This window comes from Lissotriton helveticus, chromosome 1_2, assembly GCF_964261635.1.
Source record: "Lissotriton helveticus chromosome 1_2, aLisHel1.1, whole genome shotgun sequence".
In the NCBI taxonomy this organism is placed as follows: Eukaryota; Metazoa; Chordata; class Amphibia; order Caudata; family Salamandridae; genus Lissotriton; species Lissotriton helveticus.
Genome location: NC_136058.1, coordinates 381047753 through 381073714, shown reverse-complemented (window position 1 = coordinate 381073714; position 25962 = coordinate 381047753). Strand labels below are relative to the sequence as shown.

At 45.6% G+C, this 25962-nt stretch overlaps 1 pseudogene; it reads left to right on the top strand.

Moving 5' to 3' along the window:
* Nucleotides 1-1325: 1325 nt before the first annotated feature.
* The window catches only part of LOC144804166 (protein phosphatase 1 regulatory subunit 3D-like), a 59422-nt pseudogene continuing 34785 nt past the window's right edge, over nucleotides 1326-25962 (top strand).

Here is a 25962-nt window from a genome sequence, read left to right as displayed (position 1 = left end):
GGGGGGCGCTAGAGGGCGCACACACGGAATGGCCGCCTAACTGCGTGGCTCCCGTTCCCTGAAGCACTGATCCTTACATAATCCTAACTGCTGGAGGGTCAACTCTCCTAAAAGTAGCTGCATCGCCGCTGGGTGGGATCGCCCATACTCGGTCCAACTCCTGGGTATCTAGAGGTGACCGGGACCGAGATACCATCCTTTCAATATTCACCGGCAGTGCCCCTGGAACTGACTGGACAGCGAGATCGGGTGCCGATTGCTACGCAAGACCGGCGCTTGCCACGAGGCGGTGGGCCCCGGGCGTGGCTACTCTTCCAGCGATCGGCCCCCTCCCCTGCACGCTAGGAACCCTCCCAGAGATCCGGCGGTGATTGAGGCCCCACACCCGACAGGAGGTCCGAAGCTGACCGGGAGGCACCCGTGCGGTTCACTGCGTGAGGCGGCCGCCACTGGGGACGCCGACTCTACTGTTCCGACCGAAGAGGCAAATTGTACTTTTATGGTTGTAAAAAAACAAATAAAGTTGTTTTTGACTGACTTTTTGACTACTGTTCCGACCCCCGCCGGTGGAGTGCAGGTACTGGGCACTGCGGGGAGCGGGAACCGTCTCCTTGTTCCCTTTGGAGGTGCGGCGGCTCAGGCTGGTTGCTGCCGGAGGCCGCGAGGGACGACCCTGCCGAGAGGAGTCTCCCGGTCCTACCGGGGGTAGTGCACGGCGAGAGACCATATGCCTGCTGCGCAGCTGTGATCAGTGCGGCGCTGAGGAGATCACGGGAGGTGCAGGCTCTCCGACCCCCTGACAGAGTATCGAGAACAGCTTGCCCTGAGCTGGTGGGGGCGCCGGGTAGGCCCCGCGTACGGCTGCTATCTACTGTGGGGCTATCTGCGAGGCTCTGCTCGGTTGGCCCCGGATGGCGCTGCGGCCTATGGTACTGGAGAGGCCGAATACTCCTGGGTTCTGACCACACAGCTTGGCCTGCCGCGGGGGCGCTATCAGCACGTGGCGCTTGATGTGTCTTCATCCACGTGTTGCGCCTACCTGCTCAGTGCTGCACCTGGGCCCTGGTGGATTCTGCCTGAGACCTAGGAGTGCTGCTTGCAATGTATCGCTTCCCCTATACCAGCGAACTGGCTTGATATCTCGCTGTGCAGCTCGTTAATTCGCGAGGCCACATTGGTGTGAAGGGTCACGAGGCACAATCTTGGAAAAGCCCCCTGCTCAGAGACTGGCTAGAGGGAGTCGCGACACATTGCTTGGCCAAGAGTCACCCCCTATCACATCAGTGAAGCCCAGGGCAGCGGGCCGCGAGAGGCGCAAAAACACGATGGTGCGCATTGAAAATCGCCAGACGAAGATAAACTTTGATGGCGCAAAGAAGGGGTCGAAGTCGGTGCCAACCGAGTCGGGTCCTAACGGTGCGGACCCTACTGCGGCAGCCTCTCCCTCTAAAGAATTGGATATGCACCGTCTGCTTCAGGAGATGCGACTGGGTTTCGCCACTGTGGTGGAGAAAGTGGACAGGATGTCCTCCAGAATGGACGCAGTGGTGCATAAAGTAGACCAGCATGAGGAGAGGATAACGGCTACAGAGCAGCGGATTTCGGACAATGACGACATCGCTGCCTCCCATACATCTCAACTAGCCCGCATGGACAATCTACTACGAGTAATAGCTGCCAAGAACGAGGACTTGGAAGCCCGTAGCAGACGCAACAACATCCGCGTTACGGGCGTTCCGGAGTCCACAGACACTGGCAGGATGGAAATATATGTGGAGAAGCTCCTCAGAGCTCCTCAGAGCGTCGTTGGGAGAAGATGCCTTCTCACCTCAGTTTATCGTGGAAAGGGCGCATAGGTCGCTGGCCCCCGTCCCTAAACCCGGAATGCCGCCTAGGCCGATTATCGCTCGCCTCTTGAATCATCGCAATCGAGACGTTGCGCTGAGAGCAGCTCGGACCAAACAAAACCTGCATTACAATGGCATCACCTTTTCTATCTATCCTGACTTCACTCCCTTAGTGCAGGAGGAAAGGCGCAAATTCCTGGCTGTCAAAAAGAAACTGCGAGAGGCCCAGCTGGACTATGCCCTGCTCTACCCGGCAAAGTTACAGGTGACACACCAAGGAAAGCAGCGTTTTTCACTAATCCGCAAAAAGCAGAAGAATACTTGAAAACGCTCCACAGGGCACAGAGGGAAGATCGGGGTGGCAACGCGGACATCGAGGATGACCCACCTCTGGCGGACGATGGCACTTAATGTGACGTGACTCTCTAGGTCTGGTGTGTTTGGGTTTCTGTCCCATGGGGCTTGACCCTCAGGACGCTGAACCAGATGGCTTGAACACCATGCTGCAGAATGGGTCTAATTGACTTCTCCAGTGGTAAAGTATTGTAAGGACCACTATCCCTACCCTGGCCTCCTTTGAGGGTGGTACAGTACGGGAGGCTACCGGAGGGAGAAGTGGCTGTGCGTTCTTGATGTTGTTTCCCCCACTCGTGGGCACAAGTTCTGGAAGTTGTGGGAAGGCATGGGGATGGATGGCTGCTGGCATGATTGGGATGCAGTAGTGGGAGGGGGGTTGAGTTCTTCTGGGGAGGGAGTTTGGTTCAGCGGGGAGGCAGGGCGGCTGGTTGGTCGCTGTGCTGGTCGGTATCGCCTGAGGGCAGATGTTTTTTTTTTATCTGCTATGGCTTGCTACATTTCTATGATGTACCCTACTTTATGGCGGGTCTGGGGCTAAATGCACGATTGAGTTGTATGTCATGGAAAATAAGGGGTCTTAACAATGACAAAAAGTGTCGAAATGTGATTGCATACTTAGATCGTCATCACGTTCAGATTGCCCTGTTGCAGGAAACACACATATCACCGCAGACACGTCCTACCTTTGCAAGCAAATGGGCTAGTGCTCGTGTTTTCTCTTCTTATTCTACCTATGCGAGAGGAGTTGCTATCCTAATCAAACGCACTGTACCGTATCAAGCGTGTGGTGAACTAACGGATGCAGAGGGCCGCTTTGCCTTGATGTGGGGACGTTTAGGCCGTGACACTATCACCTTCATAAATTGCTATGCACCTAACATAGATATGCCTTTATTTTTTACTACACTCTGGGGCAAAATTCTGGACGTAGGGTCTCGACATGTTATTTGGGGTGGGGATTTTAACTTAGCACTAGTGCCCCAATTAGGTAGGGCGGACGGTGTGACGCATTACAAACCTAGGTCCAGGGAGGCTCTGGGAGGAGTGATCTCGGAGGGAGACCTGGTGGACGGATGGCGCTATCTACACCCTCTCCGAATGGAGGGCACACATTTGACATCACTGACAGGTACATGGGCAAGACTGGACTACAGCTTCATGTCTAGAGAGATTTGCGCAGGGGTGGCTGATGTGGTGCACCTTCCGAGGACATACTCTGACCATAGCCCGGTCCTGATGCACCTACAGGTGCCTGGATGGGACAATCCCGGACCCCACTGGATGTTACAGCCAGCGGCCCTACTGGACACTGTGTTCCGCACTGAACTCGGTGAGGAAATTGCCGCTTTCTTCCCCAGAAATAAGGGTTCCGTCGACTCTGTCGAACACATTTGAGAGGCATTCAAGGTGACGGCCAGGGGATATTGCATATCAAAGTGCTACGGGGTTCTGCGCGACATTAACGCACAATTTGCACACTCGATAGCGAACTGAAGGCCTTGGAGGTTCGGATGGTAGAGGGAGATGGTGCTGACATCCACGCAGAATTTAGGGATAAACTGACACGATACGAGGATGAAGCTAACAGGGAGGTAAAGTTTAGAGGGAAGCACTGGCAGGCGAGAAAATACTGTGAGGGAGAAAGACGGGGCAAGGCATTGGCAGTGCTGACGCGTACCCAGCACAATCATAACACGATTCTGGAAGTTGTGAACGATCAGGGGCACACAGTCCGAGACTCTGATGACCTACTCGCTGCCTTCGTATCTCATTATCATGCGCTATACACCACAGCCGCGGCCTCCGATGTACCATATGATATCTTTCTTGGTGATGTGGCTCTCTGCTGGCTTAGTGATGGTGACAGGGCCTTCCTAGCCGCCCCTTTTGAGTTGGACGAAATCCGGGATGCTATTATGTCGCTGTAAAACGGTAAGGCGCCCGGCCTGGATGGCATCCCTGCCGAATTTTATAAAACATACGCAGACATTATTGCCCCTATCCTCCGTGAAGTCTTTGAGGAGTCACTGGCTGACGGGGTCCTCCCCAGCTCAATGCGCGAGGTCGTAATCACTTCACTGTTAAAGCCTGGCAAGAATCCTACCACTCGAGATTCATATCGTCCGCTTTCGCTCTTGAATTGCAATGTTAAAATCTTGGCGAAGGTGCTGGCTACCAGACTGTCTCTTCTGATGACCCGGATTGTATTACCTGACCAGTCTGGGTTTGTCCCGGGTCGATCTACCTCCCATAACCTGCGTACTCTGTTTTCCCTACTTCACACGATGCAACCTGACCTCCCTGTCGCAGCGGTATTTCTAGACGCTACTAAGGCCTTCGATTCGGTCGAATGGCCATACCTGTTCACCGTCCTAGCGCGTATGGGATTCCCCAAATTATTCATCTCCTGGGTCCAATTGCTGTATACGCAACCAACAGCGAAAGTCCTGATTAACGGTCGCCTTTCAGCCTCTATTGTCATTTCCAGGGGCACCCGACAGGGATGCCCATTGTCCCCCCTATTGTTCGCAATTGCCGTCGAGCCGCTGGCCTGTAGGCTCCGTCAGCTGCACCGTGAAAGCGCGATTCGCTGCTTCCGGCGCCAGATTGATGTATCGTTATATGCTGACGATATGACACTATTCGTCAAAGACCCGCATGCAACTTGAATCCATTACTAAGGGAATTTGTTGTTTTCGGTGAACTGTCTGGTGTGCATATAAATTGGACCAAGTCACAATTTTACCCGGTCACGGACGCGGTCGCTGACTTCCCTCTCGACTATCCTTTGGAATGGTGCCGTTCAGACCTCCGATACCTGGGTATCCAAATCTCGCGTGATTAAGACGAAACATTACGCTTAAACTACGGAGTCGCAGTCACGAAGCTTGCCGCGCTAGTGGATCGATGGATTTCCCTTCCTCTTTCCATGGCAGGTAGGGCATCACTTATCAAGATGGTGGTGCCCCCTCGCTTTCTTTATCTTTTCCTTAATATCCCTTATTACCCGGGTGCCTTCTTCTTCAAACCATTGAAGTCAGAACTTTGTCGTTTATTTTGGGGGGGTAAGAGCCCGTGACTACGGTGGTCCATGCTGACCCAACCATATGATAAGGGGGGTTTCGATATACCCGACTTTGAGCCAGATGTAGGTAGCTCAATACCGGTCGGAAACGGCCGAAAATACCGATTTTCGCCCGTTTCCGACCGGTATCGAGCATTTGGGATGTAGGGGACAGAAAATCATCCGAATCGGTAAAGTTACCGAATCGGTAAAGTTACCGAATCGGTAAACATTCCGAATCAGAAAATTTACCGAATCAGTAATTTTACCGAATCGCAACGGTTTGCGAATCGGTAAATTTACCGAATCGGTAAATTTACAGAATCGGTAAATATACCGAATCGGTAAATAAGAAGTGGTAAAATTGAATATTGAGATGTAGGTAAGCTCTTAAATACCGAATTTGCTTGAAATTCGGTATTTAAGAGTCTGTATTTACCATGGATTGAAATCAGGTGGTAACCAGGTGCAGCCTATAAAAAAGGACCCAAAATGCAATACTTTTTTCACAATGGCGGTATTCTATGTCATTGCAAGACGGCTACGGCTACAGGAGGAAGGAGAGAGGGAATGGCGAGACAGGAGCAGGTCTACAGACAGAGGATCACCTTGTTCATGCTCACAGAGGCAGAGATACTCCAGAGGTACAGGTTGGACCCAGACACCATCTTGGACCTCATCAGGGACCTCCAACCACTGTTGGAGCACACTACCCCAAGGGCACACGCCATTCCACCCCACGTGCAGGTGCTGTGCAGCCTACACCTGCCTGCGTCTGGGAGCTACCAGAGTGTGGTTGCTGCAGTAGGTGGGGTGACCCAGAGCAGCCTGTCATGCTTTTTCCACAAATTCCTTGACGCCATGTTACAGAGGATGGACCATTATATATCTTTCCCTGCAACCCATGCTGAACTGCTCCAAACAAAATCTGACTTTTATCTGATGGTGCATTTCCCCAATATCATTGGCTGCATTGATGGCACCCCTCCGAGTGACGGGACCTGGAGCTCCCCAAGTCGTCAGTCAAAACTAATCCATACTGTTGAGCCCTCCTTGTCCATCTGACATCCAATCTGCCCCCCCCCCATGACAGAGAATCAGGCCGAATTAGAGGAAGCAATCTCAAATTTGCAAAGGACGGCCAGTAATATACATGCACCATCCACAAAATTTGATATATTTGCCGCCATGAGGTGTCCAAATGGTTCTCAGAAGAGTTAGAGACAGAAAAAATAAAAACACGTCATGCAGAACGGAAATGGCAAAGAACGTATCTGACAGAAAATATGGAGCTCTTTGTACAAAGCATGAAAGATTATTAAAAAAACTATCGTACAGGCTAAAATAACATACTTTTCAAACAAAGTCATGAACTCCAATAATACAACCGAAGACATTTTAGATATAGTGGGCAAAATATCAAACGATATCGAGTTATATCACCAGGCACCCCAACATAAAAATTATGCAATAATCTAAACTCTTTCTTTTGGACAAAATGAAGGACATACAAGACATTATCCCCACCAGTATTTTAGAAACAAAGACTGCACCAGAAAACAGAAATTACATCTCCATCTCAACCTTCCCCACATTAGCCAAGACTACCTAGTAGAACTAATAACAAAAGTAAAAACTGGCTTCCCGAAAGATGCATGCCCTCCACAAATTAAAATTATCATCTTTGCCTCCTCAGAAATTGTCTTATTACTCATGAATCAATCTCTTACGTAAGGCTGTGTCCCTTGATTGTTTAAAGAAGTCGTGGTAATCCCGCTACAAAAAAAACGGCAGAGGATCCGCGGCTGCTAAAAAACGATAAGCCAATCTCCCTTCTTCCCTACCCAGCTAAAATCTTAGAGGCTCATATAGCAAAACACCTAAGCTTATTTTTGTAGGAGACAAAATATCTCAATCCACAATAGGCAGGCTTCTGCCCCTCTCACTCAACCAAATCGGTCATCCTCTTGGTGGTGGACGACATGAGAGGTAAAGCAGACTAAGGTAGTACTAAGGTATTGTTTATACTCGATCTATTTGCGGCATTTGACACAGTGGATCATAGGATTCTGACCGACCGAATCGAAGCACTAGACTTAAAAGGGACTGCCCTAGACTGGATAAAATCCTTCTTTAAAGACTGCACCTAGTAAGTTCGCCTCTTTCCTTACTGTTCAGCTAAAGTTAATTTAAACTGTGGAGTGCCCCAGGGATCCTCTCAATCCCTCCCATCTCTACAATCTTTATATCCATCATCTCCTAAACACTCTTCAGCAGAAGAAGGTGAAAATATGCAATTACACTAAAGACAGGCAGTGGATCTTTAACATCTATGATACATCAGACCCAATGGAGTTCTTCCAGAATACCATGTTATATATGAGAGACTGGATGGATAGCAATCAGTTAAAACTCAACTCAAATTGAATCTCAGAAGCCACACTGGCAACTTGCTCCTCGCCGACTCTTGTCAAGTTAAGTATATCCAGATCTGAGACATTTAATGCACGGGGCATTAGGATCAGTCCCCTCAAAATAACCGGCTACCTAATGGTCCTAACAAAACCCCATACACCTTCAGGGCAACCCAGGAAGGAGCCTTATTTAATTCTAGAAAACTACCTGGGTCGTACTATCACAACCACCAGCGACCAAAGAGTGGCAACCAACGACCTCTCAAGAAACGACTGAAACTGGTCGCCATCAGCTCTGTCCTGCAGACGTTCTGACTGAATCAATTCCATGGCGGGTCTGCGCTCTAAGCCATTATTGCTATCTTTGTGCTCCTGGAACATCAACGGCCTCTCGCAGAAATTCCAGTCTCTTGATCAAATAGCCTTCTTGAATGGCTTTGATATCCTCTCCTTGCAGGAAACATTGGCTGAGTAAAGCGGTCCGATAATGGACTTAATTGAGTAGAGGAAGCTGGCTTCCAGCTTGCACAAGTATGGCAGATCAAAGGGAGGGCTGTCCTTTTGCATCTCAGTAAAACTTCAAGGGTATATTGACACAATAACATTCATAGAGAGCTGTTTGCAAGGAGTTCAAAACAGCAACTGGAGATCGCAGCGCTCGCTCCGGCTGATTAACATCTATGTCAATCAAAGTGCAAGGGAGAAGTGTTCAAAACGTAACCATCTGTTCTGCCTGGTTTTTCAGATTAGATAGGACCAGCTCATCAGAGCATCACTAACTCAGCCAGAACGTTACCACCTCCCCCTCCCTAGGGCCTATTTACAATAGGTAACAACATATATCTACCACCTAAGGACAGGGAATTCCTAAGATACATACCCAGACCTCTTATAATATCAATATCGGCGATCTCGCGGTCCCAGACGAACCCAGACAACCTACCCAGACGGCAGCATCAGCGGCGATCTCGCGGTCTCATACAGACCCAGACAACCTACCCAGACGGCAGCATCAGCGGCGATCTCGCGGTCTCATACAGACCCAGACAACCTACCCAGACGGCAGCATATCCTATGATTACCATTACATAAAGGGATCAGTCTCACTATTCATCAGGGGTAAGTACTACAATATTCTGGATCACACCATAGTTGCCAAATTAGATGATGTACAACTTATCCTTCAATCCAAGAGCTCCTCTCTCCCTTATTCAGTTATCACTTACCTGATCAGGGGTAGCATCTGTTCACAGTAACATCTGACTAGAAGAACAGGTTACCTTTTCATACAAGAATAAGAAGCACACTGGTTCACAATGCAAAGGTTATTATCAAATATAAGCTCTCCTCTACCCCCTTGCTCAGACCCACGTGGACGGGAGATGCATCCGTTCACCTGCACCTGACTAGAAGAAAGGTTAGCCTCACTAACAATAATAAGTTCTGCACAATGGTTCACTAAGAAGTGGGGTATCTTTATTTCTCATTACAATAAACACACATATAACACCATACTACAACACATAATAGACACATACACAGATCTGCAGGGTCTCTGTGAAGACCACATCCACATCTAACTAACAGGGACTGTAAATAGACTGCACACTGCTGAAAGGAAAAGGATTAGTAATACAATAAAACATTACAGTAGGGAATCTAACCTAGGAAATCAAAGCAAGGTTAATATATATGTGTAAAGCAAACTAGTTTAGAACACCTCACCCTATTAGGAGGACTGTTTCTCTCTCTCTCTCCTGGTGGAATCAGGGCTCTCTCTCTCTCCCTCCATCACCACAGCTTCACTCCTCTGGCTCAGCTGCCCCAGCTGGCAACTTCCACTCCTTCATCTGACTGGTAATGCTTTAATGCATCCGGATACACCGGCAGCTCCAGCTGACAGTTCCAACATTGTTCTAAGATTCATCTGACTGCTTTCTCCAACTTCAGCAATCATCTGCCTTCTCTCTCTCCATTCACAGAATCCACTGCAACTGACTTGAACGGTCCAAAACACCAACTGACACTCCTCCTCTTCTGCACTTCGCTAATATAGAATTCTCTCCTCTAGTGGAAAGTTCCAGCCAGTAACCTGCCGCCCACCAAATTCCTGTACCACTCCATGCTAAGGACACGCCCCCAGCTGGCCAGCCTGGTGTTGCGTCTTCAACATAGAGAAAAATACATTCTTTCGATAAGGGCCAGCCTGAGCCGGTTCTCTCCAAGCGAACAACACCTCATAACTAAAACATTACCTTTACCCTGCAAGCATCTCAGTCTGCAGGGACAGAAAGCAAAATGGAGTCTCTCTAGTTCTGGGCCTTGTAGGCCTGAGAAGGATGAAATAACACTTAGCTCTACCAGAGTACCTACACAAACCATACCAATATGTAATATGAAGTCAAGACAACAGGATCCACCCTCTACTATAGGTAGAATCATGAAAGGACACATAATTATGTCAAAGCCAATAGGCAATAGATGGATTAGAGTCAACAATAAGGGATCTATCATCATATTAAGCAGCTATCCTCTAGTTTATGCTTCTAGGTATGGCAAAAAGGCCTTAAAAGGACCAACACAAGGCAAGAATAGAGATTCAGGATGGTAGCAAGCTTAAAGTCACCATCACTCATAAATAGAGCCCAAAAATCGAGCAGAACATTGCACCCTTGACTTTAACTTGCTAACATCTATAAACAACAACAACCAAATAAACAAACATCGACATGATCTATCAACAAAATCAAAAACAAAAAGACTCCCTAAAATGAATGACAACCAAGGAAATACCACCTAAAGCTTGATATAGGGAACAAATCAAAATATCTGATAACCACAAAAACTAACCTAAGCACCCTTGAACTAAATGTGCCTCAACTTCTAGTACTAACTCATGAAATCTATTAATGTAGAGACATGTCTGTGAAGTAAAAATAACAAAGGGCCTAAATGAGGCCTACCTACTTCGGTCAACTTAAGAAACTAACCTAAGCACCCTTGAACTAAATGTCCCTCAACTTCTAGTAATAACTCATGAAATCTATTGATGTAGGGACATGTCTGTGAAGTAAAAACAACAAAGGGCCTAAACGAGGCCTACCTACTTCGGTCAAGTTAAGAAAGGATTTGGTAAAGTCTGACAAATAATATAACAAAGGGTCCTCAATGTCTGGGCAACTATTACTAGTAAATCTAGGACATGAACTAACTAAATGACACACCTCCCGGGACAACTTAAAGTCTAGGGTGACCACCCTTGGAACTAATCCCACTGCTCCAATTAAAAGTTGATGGATCAAAGTAAAAGTGTAATAACAGGAAAACAAGGATAACCCCATTCCTACAAAATAGCTGGTGTAGCACTATGCATATCAAGCAAGAAATCAGAAACAGTGATCTAAGTGTGGTGCATATACTCTTCTAAAAGATAATTCAGACACAGTCTGTCCAGAAATCCCTATAGCTAAAATAGCTGAATCAGAAACTTAAACTTGAAAAACTAAGTGATAGGAGACCATGCCAAAGTCAATAGGCAAAGGTCATAAGTCATCTAACTCAGGAAACAGTGTGCACCTAATCCCTCTGTATCAATCTGTGGAACACATGTGTGCACCATCATACAGAACACTACTTTCCCTTCATTGGCAAAACTGTTTTACAGAAAACAGGAAAACTATCCAATAGGTGAAAGATAAACAAGTGTAAAGTCAATCTGTAATAGCATAGCATACTAAGATCAAAATATCATGTATCACAGGGCATCAGATTACTAAAGCAGCTCACTAATTATATACTGCACCCTATGACTTTCAAACAAAATCATTTGCATAAATCAAAAGGAATCATTAAACCAAAGGCCAAATTATGAATGTGGCACTGCATCTTTCAAACTGGAAAATCAAAAGCATAAACAGGACTGCAAATTTAACATTATCATTGGGGCCTGTTTGTGGTAACTGCAAAGAGTGGCATAATGTCCATCTGAAATAGAAACATGGGAAAAAATGCAAGACTCAAGAATGCAGGCCAAGGAATTACATTGTAGACTCCTTTCATAAAGGAACATCATTATAACCAAATACAAATAGGTTCTTTTTAAAAAAAAAAATTCTTTTAAGAAATCCAGGAATGGTACTGCTGAGGCATCCAACTGAAGATTTACATTTTGAACCAAAAAAGGATTTTAATTAAAAGTGTCTCTATCAAAAAAAAGTTAGTCTGTTCTTTCTAAAACAGAAAGCAGGTATGACAGTTCTCCAGTGTGCAAGACACACCGCTCCAAAGTTCTTTGCCAGGAAGGAATCCCATCTGATCTTGTCATCCATGGAACTCCAGCTATCCGCCGTAAGACACCGCTTCTCGCCATCAGCTCCGGTGTAGTTTGGGCACAAGCTGGTTCCGCATTTCAGAAAATAACAAACTAACATAACAACAAGAAAATAAAAAACAAAATAACAAACGGGGCGGGGCAGACCATCCATGCACTCCCGCACAAGCCATCAACCTGAAACGAGAGATAAGCATCAATCATCTTATAAAAGAAAATTTTCCATTCAAAAAGCACCCCAAGTGCTTTTCATTTCTGTAAGAAGAAAACCTCCTAATTCTTGAAAAGAACTCTCTAAATCCAAGGGATGATTTGAACACTTTCTTTAAATTTGTTTGGGCAAAATCCCCAATTATTTTTTTTTACACAAGTCAGAAGGGCTGGGGCCTAGTCACTCCTCACTCCTTTGAGAAACAGCCCCTCCCTCTAGAAAGATGGTCGCGCTCAGAGTTTTGAACCAGCTCCAACCATAACAAGCAGGAGCCGAGCTTCGCTGCAATACTCGCACGAGGCCCCCACCATCTGGTCTGAGGACGGGCCTGAGTTATCTCGTTCAAGGTTACAACAACAATTTCTGCTTTGTGGAGTTTCTCACACATTTTTAAATGAAACTCCATGCAGCTGGTATTTTACCTTTCTCATTTCAGACAAGCACCGTATTTCTCTAACTAATGTAATCAAGTTCTTAAGCTATTATTTTTCTATAGCCATATGAAAAGTTAACCAACATTCAAAAGACGGCATTCTGCACTAAAGCAGTTTTAAACTGATGTAAGGGATGTGAGTGTATTAAAGTCAAAATCAAAATAGAACCTCATATCCACCCTTGACTGTATACACGAACATCAAACAATTCTGTCATAACGGTTCACTATATGCTGAAAGGGAAAAAATATTAGAACAACAATGCATGCAGACACATTTCATTTTTATAACATGTGAAACACCATCAAATTAAACAAGGGGCAACATATAATTTTGCATTGCATAACCAAGAATTCATAATTAAGTGTGCAAACTTTTCCATTCTACCTATAAAAAGGGCCAGATTCATCATTTCATTTAAAAGCACACGGTTGCATTTCACCAATTAAAGCACATTCTACATTGAAATAATTTCATTTCCACAACCGAAGATTGCACCATCTGTGCACAGCTGAAAACGACCAAAACACCCCCTCGTATTCCGACAGGTTGATGTACACCTCCGAGTCAAACTCATTAAATCATGTGTACAAAGGGAAGACACCCAGAAACCCGTGGATGCATTCCAAACAGTACGTAAAAATGAACACTGCTGTCTCAATTCAAGATATTAACCCTTTGGCAGCTGAAACCTAAGCCTTCCCCGAGCGCTGCAGACACAAGGGAAAGTCCCAGGACTAATCTCTCACGTTCTCACATAACAGTCGAGCTCCTTTCAAAAACACATTTTCTCCCCCAACAGACAGAAAGGATCCAACCCTTCCCTGCTCAATGGAACAAACTATTCACCAATCTCAAGCACAAAGCGCTACACACAAGGCACACAAGCCTTAGTTAGAAGGCGCTATGCACAAGATCCTTAAAAAGCTACTCACAAGTCAGAAGCACAAGGCGCAATTCACAAATAATTCAACTAGTCACTCACAAAGCGCTATGCACATGGATTCAACAAACTATTCACCAATCTCAAGCACAAAGCGCTACACACAAGGCACACAAGCCTTAGTTAGAAGGCGCTATGCACAAGATCCTTAAAAAGCTACTCACAAGTCAGAAGCACAAGGCGCAATTCACAAATAATTCAACTAGTCACTCACAAAGCGCTATGCACATGGATTCAACAAACAATTCACCAATCTCAAGCACAAAGCGCTACACACAAGGCACACAAGCCTTAGTTAGAAGGCGCTATGCACAAGATCCTTAAAAAGCTACTCACAAGTCAGAAGCACAAGGCGCAATTTGTAAGAAACACAGCAAACTACTCGCAAGCCTTAAACATAAGGCGCTAATAATAAGCAATGCCGTAAATCAATCACAAGTCCCCACCAGAAGGCGCCATTCTCAAGGAACCTCGCAAGTGATTCACAAGCCACAATCAAAAGGCGCTATTTACAAGCAACTCTATAAATCAATCACAAGCCTTACCCATAAGGCGCTACTTACAAGGTTCCAAAAGCCTTAATCACAAGGCGCTATTTACAAAGATTCAAAAGCCTTAATCACAAGGCGCTATTTACAAGATTTTCAGCAAGTTATATCACAGAATACATTTCACACTTCACAGCATAAGCAAATGCAGCAAGCCATTTGATAAGCAATTTACAAGCCTTTTTCATACACAGGCACCCTTCAAGCCTGACAGTTCAAACACCAAGATGAAAAGCATTTCTCCTATACTGCATAAGTCAGATGCCATGATATACTGCAATCTCCTTACACTCCAACTGTTCAAGCCAATAGGTCAGGGACCACACCTCACCATGCAATTCACAGACCGTTCACAGATGACAAATTTGAAAGGGTTTTAAGTCCAACTACATAACAGGGGTCACTCCCCGCATCTTGTGCGAAAACTACCCGACTACGCCAAATGTTCTGCCTGGTTTTTCAGATTAGATAGGACCAGCTCATCAGAGCATCACTAACTCAGCCAGAACGTTACCACCTCCCCCTCCCTAGGGCCTATTTACAATAGGTAACAACATATATCTACCACCTAAGGACAGGGAATTCCTAAGATACATACCCAGACCTCTTATAATATCAATATCGGCGATCTCGCGGTCCCAGACGAACCCAGACAACCTACCCAGACGGCAGCATCAGCGGCGATCTCGCGGTCTCATACAGACCCAGACAACCTACCCAGACGGCAGCATCAGCGGCGATCTCGCGGTCTCATACAGACCCAGACAACCTACCCAGACGGCAGCATATCCTATGATTACCATTACATAAAGGGATCAGTCTCACTATTCATCAGGGGTATAGTACTACAATATTCTGGATCACACCATAGTTGCAAAATTAGATGATGTACAACTTATCCTTCAATCCAAGAGCTCCTCTCTCCCTTATTCAGTTATCACTTACCTGATCAGGGGTAGCATCTGTTCACAGTAACATCGGACTAGAAGAACAGGTTACCTTTTCATACAAGAATAAGAAGCACACTGGTTCACTATGCAAAGGTTATTATCAAATATAAGCTCTCCTCTACCCCCTTGCTCAGACCCACATGGACGGGAGATGCATCCGTTCAACTGCACCTGACTAGAAGAAAGGTTAGCCTCACTAACAATAATAAGTTCTGCACAATGGTTCACTAAGAAGTGGGGTATCTTTATTTCTCATTACAATAAACACACATATAACACCATACTACAACACATAATAGACACATACACAGATCTGCAGGGTCTCTGTGAAGACCACATCCACATCTAACTAACAGGGACTGTAAATAGACTGCACACTGCTGAAAGGAAACGGATTAGTAATACAATAAAACATTACAGTAGGGAATGTAACCTAGGAAATCAAAGCAAGGTTAATATATATGTGTAAAGCAAACTAGTTTAGAACACCTCACCCTATTAGGAGGACTGTTTCTCTCTCTCTCTCCTGGTGGAATCAGGGCTCTCTCTCTCTCCCTCCATCACCACAGCTTCACTCCTCTGGCTCAGCTGCCCCAGCTGGCAACTTCCACTCCTCCATCTGACTGGTAATGCTTTAATGCATCCGGATACACCGGCAGCTCCAGCTGACAGTTCCAACATTGTTCTAAGATTCATCTGACTGCTTTCTCCAACTTCAGCAATCATCTGCCTTCTCTCTCTCCATTCACAGAATCCACTGCAACTGACTTGAACGGCCCAAAACACCAACTGACACTCCTCCTCTTCTGCACTTCGCTAATATAGAATTCTCTCCTCTAGTGGAAAGTTCCAGCCAGTAACCTGCCGCCCACCAAATTCCTGTACCACTCCATGCTAAGGACACGCCCCCAGCTGGCCAGCCTGGTGTTGCGTCTTCAACATAGAGAAAAATACATTCTTTCGATAAGGGTCAGCCTGAGCCGGTTCTCTCCAAGCGAACAACACCTCATAACTAAAACATTACCTTTACCCTGCAAGCATCTCAGTCTGCAGGGACAGAAAGCAAAATGGAGTCTCTCTAGTTCTGGGCCTTGTAGACCTGAGAAGGATGAAATAACACTTAGCTCTACCAGAGTACCTACAGAAACCATACCAATATGTAATATGAAGTCAAGACAACAGGATCCACCCTCTACTATAGGTAGAATCATGAAAGGACACATAATTATGTCAAAGCCAATAGGCAATAGATGGATTAGAGTCAACAATAAGGGATCTATCATCATATTAAGCAGCTATCCTCTGGTTTATGCTTCTAGGTATGGCAAAAAGGCCTTAAAAGGACCAACACAAGGCAAGAATAGAGATTCAGGATGGTAGCAAGCTTAAAGTCACCATCACTTATAAATAGAGCCCAAAAATCGAGCAGAACACCATCTAATACTGGTCCTGTGCGAACTGACCAGGGAGCATCCCCTAGCCGATTGTATGATAACAGGAGACTTCAACACAAACCTCTTCCAAGATCATTATGAGGATTCTGATTAGACTCCCCCCTAGGAGCCCCCAGAATGTTGTTAAACAAACAAAGCCAAAGAACTGCCCAAGAGCCCCGTCAGGGGAATTTCTGGTCCTCCAACTCAACAGTGTGGGCTGTAAGGTACTATATGTTCGGCTCCCACAGGGCATTCCACCAAACTGGTCAAGACCTGATGGAAAATGGCGGCCAGCTAGGTTCCCAGTCGCAGGTCGAGCTCCATTGACCTCACCTGGAAAGCTGATCTCCTGCTCGTGCGATGCAGTTAGTTAGCTGCAACTCGGTGGAATTTTCTCAGACTGCTGGTGTTGGACTTGGCCCTTCTGGCAGGTTCACCCCTAAACTTTTTGCTTTGATATGTGACTTGGGTGTTGTTGCTAGGTGCGTGCGCCAACGCTTTACACCTTGCCTTCCGAGATAAGCCTGACTGCTCGTGCCAAGCTACCAAGGGGGTGAGCAGGGGTTATCTTGGCGGGTGACTTCCTTGCCCTGACTAGAATGGTCGTTTCTGCCTGGCTTTGGCGCAAGCATTAGCCAACCGGAAATCGCCATTTCTAACAGCTGGACTGCCGGATTATCAGGACTGTTGGGACCTTTTGAAATAGTTTGGATTCTGGACCTTGGACTTGGGACTGTCCCTGAGCAGTTATAGGGAAGCTTTTGTAAGAGTTTTAGGGTGCCGTTCCCCCATGTCTGTAGGGAGGAAATAAGTTTACTATTACGACAGGAGGGGTGGTGTTTCATATAGCTCTGTTACCCTGTGTTACCCTGTTCTTTTATTCTTTTGGCCCCCAGTACCGGATGTGTGGTGGACCAGCTTTTGCTTGTCTTAGGGCTGCCGGAGTGCTTGGTGAGCCACGCCGAGCCCGGTCTCGCCATTCCGAGCTGACCAAGTTGACCCCCTGTTATCGGATCACCCCAGGAAAGGGCCTGCACACACTATGCATGTTGTCTATCAGTAAGTGTGCAGAGGGCAAGCTGGTCCCTCACAGAGGAATGCTCTGGCCCCCTGGTTATTTGGAAACTTCGTTGCTCAGACGTATGTCACCACCCCATTGAGGTTAAGGAGGACGAGCTTAGCTATGACCCAGTCTCCAGGAGTAGGTCTAGGTCCATGGAGTTAGTCCCTCAGCACAGTGGGGAGAAGAATCAGCCATATAAAGGGGACCCCCATGGGCAACAGAATTTCACCTCCAGTCTCCCTGCTAGTTTAACCCTTGACAGTGAGATCAAGCACTTTTTTAGGGAAAGAGCTCCCCCCACGCCAAACCACATTCCCTAGTCAAGTCTTAGAAGTCTCACCTAACAAGCACAGACTTAGGATTCGAGTCGACAAGGCCGGGAAACGGACTCCCATTAGGGAGCGGTAGAAGAAATCCACCTTGCCGCCAGCAAGGGTGACTCCATCCCTTAGGTCTTACTTTAAATTGGAAATGCAGAGTAATAGGGAAACTGTAAAGCAGGGTACAGCCTCGGCTCAGAACATCACGCCACCAGATGCTGCCATCATTTCGCCAAATAGATACGCTGTTCTCACTGAGGCAAGCACTTCAGCCGAGGGAAATCCTCATCAGTGTGGTCCTGATATAAAGAATGAAACCACAAATAGGGGACAGGGGATAACAACACAGGGCTCGGATTCCATACAGGAGATGCTGTCCCAGCTGTCCCTAGAGATTAAGGAACATTTTTCTATCCCTGAAGTAAACCAGAAAAAGATTCAGGATACATGTACTAATCTAGAGTAAAGCATCTCTGCACTAACGTATTGTTTGGAGGAGCTTGAGAATAAAGTGGGCGAGCTTAGTTTAGATGTGAAGGAGAACGCTCAAGAAGTGAGTAGGGTAAAGGAAAAGGAGAGAGACCTCTCGGAAAGACTGGAGGGATTTGAAAATAATTCCAGAAGGAATAATATCAGGATTCTGGATTTAACAGAACGAATGGAGGGGGATAACATCAAGACCTTTGATATTGAAATTCTGACTAAAGCATTCCCCCAGGTAAGCTGAGATTCAACAGGTCCACAGGGACCCATTTAAGCTAAACCCGGGACGGAAAAGTCCTAGGAAAATCTTGGTGTGTATCCAATTATATTCTCTTAAGGAACAACTACTTGAGGCTGCTCTGAAGCTCAAAACTATCCAGCTACAAGGTTCGACTTGCAGAATAAGAGCTGATATTTCTCGCATTACAGAGGAAAGAAGGTGGGAACTAGGCAAGTGGATAGATTCCTTAAAAGAACTAGGTGAGCAAGTTCAGTTAAGGTTCCCGGCACTCCTACAGGTCATCCTGGAAAACAAGATGCATAACTTTAGATCACCAGAAGAGCTGGACAATTTTTTGACACATAAGAAATCAGCAGCTAGCTGAAACTGAAGTATTTGGTTAGTGAAGGGAGTTCAGCTGTTATATTTTTCTTCCTTTTTTATTTGAGGTTAGTGGGCTTGGGCCCAAAATGGCAAAATGTACTTGCCAAGGAACAGCCAGGGAGGGTTCCCAAGGGTGGGGTGGGAGGGTAGAGGGGTGTTTCACGTGTGCTGGTGGGGAGCATCGGGAAAAAATAAAAAAAATAAAATCCTAAATATGACCTCATGTGACTTAATATTTATCTGTAGCTATAGTTTGGGGAAGAATAAGGAATATGAAAAGGGGTAGACCTGGGTTAGGGGGAGATGAATTCCTTGAGATTTTATGCTGGAATGTGAACGGTCTGAGAGTTAATAGAAGGCAGCGATTGGTCTTGCAACATCTTACGGATAATGCGGCTAAGATTCTTATGCTTCAAGAGACACATTTGCTGCAGTCAGAGTGTAAGGCTTTGTTTGGGAAGCTAAAATGGGTTGAGAAGGTTGTAGCCTCTGACCAACAATGTTGTTCAAAGGGAGTGGTCATAATTATTAAATCAAAGGCAGGAGTGGAGCTTATTAAGTCACAGATAGATGATAAAGGAAGGTGCGTAATAGCTGAGGTGAGATACCACGGTACCAGCTATACTTTAGCCAATTATTACGCCCCTAATGAGGACGATACCGATCCTCTGAACAACCTATGTTTAGCCTTGGTGGATTTTGAAGCCCCCCTGATTCTAAGTGGTGATTTTATTGTTCTGCTCAATAATAAATTAGACAGATCCTCCCCCAGAACTCAGATTGTGGTACCACGTGTTAAAGTTTATTTAGTTACAATGTAAATAAAATTCAATCTCTGTGACATTTGGCGGAAAAAAATGGGTGAGGTGAGCGAATATTCTTTCTATAGTAAAAAGAACCGACATTATTCCAGAATTGATTATGTATTTATTGATCTCTCAGAGTTAGAATCAGTAAGGTTGATTGAATATCTACCGTTTCTTATTTCGGATCATGGTGCTATTATTTTAAAATTAGAACTCCCCTCTGAGCCAATCTTGAGATATTGGACCCTAAATAGTAGATTTATTTTGCAACCTTCGATCCCTGATCTACTAAAGAGAGAAACAGCTACCTTTTTTCAAAACAACCAAGACTCGGCCCCTTTGCATACAGTGTGGGATACCTTTAAGGCTTGGTTTAGGGCGACCTTAAAGGGTGCAGTTGCTGGTTGGGCCAGATCAGAAAAAAGCGAGATTGTAGATTTAGAAAAGCAACTAGCACTCGCAGAGACAGCCCTAAAAAAGGGACAGGTGGCTGATGAAGAGAAAGAAACTCTACTAGTCAGGGTTGAGGATTTACAGATGATGTTTAGGCCTAAAACTGAAGCAATTATGCTTCAAAAGTGGGAGGCAAGTCAGATGAGTGATTTTGACCAGGGGGAGAATTGAGGTAAACTACTCGCATAAAAAGCAGAGTTGATAGATCCCATAATTTCACCAACAAGATTGTGGTAGGCTTCCAAATGGTGGAGGAAAAAATGGACATTGAGAAAGCTTTTGTGCAATTCTTTCAAGGCTTGTATAGCGAGAATTTAATGGTCGAGTATGAGGTTATAGATGAGTGGATGTCTAAGAAACAATTACCAAAACTGGATTTGGCTAGTCAAACAAGTCTCACTCAAGATATAGAGGAGAGTGAAATACATGCAATTTTAAATAAAGCTAAGAATGGAAAAGCAGCAGGAACCGATGCAATTCCAATAGAGGTCTATACGCTAATATCTGAGGAAATCATTCCGATCTGGCTGAGATTGTTTAATGAGATCCTTAGAGGGAGTTCATCTCTGCCGGATTCATGGAGTGAGGTTGTTATCACCCTTATTTTGAAGCCCGGGAAGGACCCATCTCAGTGTAAATCCTATCGCCCCATATCACTACTAAATTGTGATTATAAGATCTTTGCAGGTATATTAAATGCTTGGCTAAGTAAGATAGTGGGGTCAATATTTAATCAATATCAAAAGGGTTTTTATACCGGGCAGGCAAATGCTGGACTTGGTTTATTCCTTAATAGGTTCGGTCGATCTGGCAACAACGCAAGGGGTTCACCTCGCCATCATTACTGTTGATGCTGCAAAAGCCTTCAACCAAGCAAATTGGCACTATTGAAATAACACCCTAAAGGCTTTTGCTTTTTGAGATAATTTTAGGGGAGTCCTTAAAAAAATATACAATTCCCCTCGGGCCCAGATCTTGGTTAATGGTAATATCACTGCAGCAGTTACAATTCAGCGAGGCAGAAGGCAAGGGTGTCCTTTATCCCCCATTCTTTTCAATTTGTACATCGAGCTTTTGGCCCAAAGTTTAAGGCAGAATGACAACATTTCCCCTTTTAAAGTTAATGGGTTTACTAGGAAGGTAGCATTGTATGCGGACAATCTTATTTTATTTTCCTCTAATGTCAACCCCACGTTATCTGAGCTATTGGTTGAAGTACAGGTTTTTGGTAAAGTGTCGGGGTATCAAGTAAATAGTGATAAGAACGAGATTATGGTTTTGAACACCCCAGCACAGGGGATGAGGCTGTCTAAAGAGCTAAGATACTTGAGAGTAATAATAACCCAGGACATAGGAAAGATACCCCAAACAAACTTAGAGAAAGTTTTGTGGGAGGTGGAGATTTTATTGAAGAGATGGCAGAGCTTACCGTTATCCCATTACGGGAGAGTCAATCTGACTAATGTGTGTGTCCTTCCTAAGTACGCCTACCTTTTTAATAATATTCCCTTGGAATTTGATAAAACTGACCTTCTTAAAATACAGGATAAGATCTCCTCATTTATCCGGGCAGCTAAATGGATCAGGTTGTCCTGGAAGAAACTAAGGCGGAAACTAGCTAAGGGAGGTTTGGGCTTGCCGGACCTTCAGTTGTACTGCTGGGCATATCAATTAAAAAAACTGCAGGATGTTACTTTTGAAACGAGATAGCTCCCTTATTGGCAGTATGTTTAAAGCTATGCTTTTAGATCTAGATAAGGTAGGTTTTATGTATAAATTTGTGTCGGACATGTTTGGGACTGTCCTATTACAGTGAATGGGCTTCAGTGTGGAATTCCCCAGGAACACCAGAATGCCTCTTAGACGCTCTAGCTCAGCCCTTAAAGGAGGCTGGAGTCTCACACTGGAAGAATATAATGGATGGCAATAACTGTTACCCCTTGGAAGTTTGGTGGAACCTCACTAGTGGAGCCCTCTCCAGATTTAAATTAGATCGAGAGGTTGTTTCATCTACGGAGGTCATATGAGGATAAAAAAATAAATAAAAAAAAGACTGGATGCAAAAACCTACCCCTACCTCGTTTACACTATATGCAAAGCAGAAATGTTACCCTCAGTAGAAAGCTACTGAATTGTCCCGCACACTGAAAGCGACCATCATCCCCATATTATCAGATTATCAGAATAAATACCAACTTGTCCTATCGTGCCCCAGCTGGTATCACGAGCAAAGGTATACACACCGAAAACCTCACGCACCTTAAGTGGAGCACTACTACCAGGGGTAACAAGGCTGACTCCACAAAATTTGCTGCACAGGTGGACCTAGGAGACGTGTCGCCGATCATTGAGTAGACAAACCTTATCACCCGACTCTTTGCTAAATTTTCACGATCAGCCCCAAACTCCGCTCAGTCACATAACCTTATCAAGCCTGTTTAGTGAGCCGGCAAAAACTGTCAGCTCCTAGATAAAAAGGAAATCAGGTACTTGGGAATCCAAGTAGTACAAGATTTGGATATGATGGCTCAGTTGAATTTCAACAAAACTAGGTCAGAATCTAGCAAACTTCTGAAATCCTGGGCATATCTCCTCCTATCAATTCTAATTATAACAAACTAATGAAAGTGATATTACTGCTGAAGTTTACTTTTATATTTAATGCAATACCCCCTAGAACTTAGCACGGATGGGTTAAAAAAATTGCACGGTTAACTGGGTAGCTTCATATGGCCCCACAAAAGTACAAGAATTACTTGGAAAACGCTAGGTAAGCTTACAAAACTATATTAAGGGGCCTTACAATTGAAAAATATAAGAGGACTACTAAGGGGTGGCTTACAGCATTCTTGCCTGTTACATCAAGCGCTTATCAAAAATCTACAGGAAGATGAGGACTATTTCTTATTAAAGTTTGGTCACCCAAAATTGTTTAGGAAGATCAGACTAACGACCTAAAGGCAGCATGTAAGGTGCGGATTCTAGTTAGGCGAGTGCTGGGAGTCCCATATTACAGTGAGTTTACCCCTATATAGAATTCTCCGGGAACACCAAACTGTTTGCAGGATAGACTAGCTAGGCCCCTAAAAGCAGCAGGAATTATGAAGTGGGGGCAATTGATAGAAAATGGCACTCTGCTAACATGGGAAACACTGTTGCGGCTCATGGTCAACAAACTTTCTATGTTCAAATTCTATCATCTAGCGAGTTGGGCAAGTGCACAAAGGGACTTCATGGAAGGGAACACAGAATGGGAAGAGAAGCCACAAGGCACACTTCATCAGAAAAAAGAAGTGTCAAAATGGTACTGGATGATAGAGTTAAGAGAGTATGGGCCCTTACTCTGCCAGAGGCACTGTGGAAAATGGATCTGCCCTCAATGGAGCTAATAAACTAATGGCAAGTCTCAATGTCTACACTTTGGGCCACTGTTAGATCCGCACTTCTGAGAAAAACCACTTATTTACATTGCACCGGGCATAGTGGTCCCTGAAGAAACTTGCGAAGAAGGGAGGACTAACGAAGAGGTGTTTCCCTAAATGCGTCCTAGAGAATACAGAAAATTTCCACATGTTCTGACAGTGTCGGATGTTCACATTTATTGTCAGGAAGTAGGTACGATTTTAATGAACACAATGAATAGAGAAATAAAGGTATGCCTGACTCTGGCCATATTTGGCATCCTAGAGAGGGATGGGAGTGATGGTAGACTGAAGAAGTCACAAGCACAATTACATTTTATACTAATTGTAATTGTGGGAAGGGAAATATGCATGAAGTGGGTACCCCAGTTCCACCAGACTGCACTGATAGGTACAGAACTGCACAACGTATATGTAAGTTAGATTGCACTAATGGGTCACGACAACAGATTATGATATGGGAACCATTTGTTGCACGGTATCAGTGACCAAATAGGTTTAAGATATCTCTACAGGATGTATTAATGGCAAATATCAGAGGTACAAGGATTAGGACAACAATCTACAAAGGGAGATGTACAGAGATAACCTTAATAAACTCTTAAATGCTGAATGGGCAATATACAAGGATTGGTGCCTGAAACAAGGTATCCAATTGTCTTTGCAAGAATATAACTCCCAGCCTCTTGTCTCTAATGAGTACCAAGAATAAAAAAAGCAGCCTTATCAAGCCGTTATCACCTCGACAATGATTCAGCACCTAAAGATTGTCCGCAACACCACTGTGAGGGGTGTTCATAAAAACCCTAGGATGAAAGAGCTAATCATAGCTTTCAAGTTGGTGCTGAAAAACTACAGGCAAGCAGGTAATGCAGAGAAGTTAAGAACCATTTCTGGGCGATCCTCTTATGTGAGAGTAAGAAAGCTAACTCCAGGAACTTTTGGGCCTTGGAGAATAGGCATGTGAACGGACCTGGTAGGCCTGACTGTGTAAACATCATGAACCAGAATGGTCATCTTTCCTCTCCAGGCACTTCTCATCAAGTGGGGATGTAGTCTGCAAATAAGAAGGGCCCCCATAGCTCATATGCAATCACCATCTTAGCCTTGTCCCAAGACTAAGATCGCCCGTCCTCTCCGTCGCGGACTTGCCATCCCTGACGAGCCGGCTGGAACAAGTAATGTTGAAGGCAAGAACGAATGCCACTCGGCCCAATGGCCTCCCCAGGCCCTGTTCAAACAGGATATTCCGTTCTTGGCAGGCAGGCTTTCGTCACTTTATGACTACTGCCTGGACGCCCTTACTAGTTGTGTGGGACCTGTTGTTGGTGCCTTCCGTCACCGAAGAGAGGACTTCTGTTGTGCCCTGCTCCACGGACTTGTTCTTCACCGCTGGCCCCTCAGCACCACCTTGCCCCCGTGAGTTTCGCGGACCACCGCCTGCCCAAACTACACTACCCAGGAGGCAGTGGGGCGCGGTCTCGTGATAGGAGGAGGGGGGCATGAGTTCAAATTTTGCCACGGGCTCCCGTGGCGCGGGATGCGCATGGGCGTCGCCGGGCTAAGCCCGGGCCAAGGGTGGGCCCGTTTAAGCCCGTTCAAGACCGGAGAGGCCGGGCTGGGCCACCCCCCTTACAGGCCAGATTATCGCCCTGCTAATGGACTGTTGAACTGCACAAGAGGGTGAGCCACATTGATCTTTTTATTTGCCTGTTTCCTACAGTATATAGCCATAATGGTGGCACGGGGAGGAAGGGGAAGGAAAGTAACGGGTGTTGATTTTGTGGCTGGTACACTTGACCAGTTCATAACAAGGGTGACATCAGTGCTTGCCAGCGAGATCGCTGTCACAGAGCGGCGTCTCTCACTGGAGCCGTTGTTTGCAAAACGGTCGTCTATGGGGGCCATCTCAAAGGCACGCACACCGGAAAGAATCCGTCCCCTTACTCCTGATATGGACTCTACTCAAACCGCAATTATACACCCAACCTCGCCAACACTGCTGGGCTCGGGAGAACGCGCAGAGGGAGCTAATTTACAAGATGGCAGCAAGTCACATCAATTTAAGAGAGCGGGTGAGACTGTAGTAGATATTCATGTGCAGCCTGCTGATCCTCCCAACTTACATACTCCCATGCAGGGAGGGGCTACTAATAAAAGGAAACGAGGGGGGACGCAAGGAGGCAACCAGCAAAAGGGCAGGAAGCCCAAGACTGTTGAGCTAGGAGGAAATAAGGAACTATCTCAAGCAGCGCCTACCATGGGGGAAGAGTCACT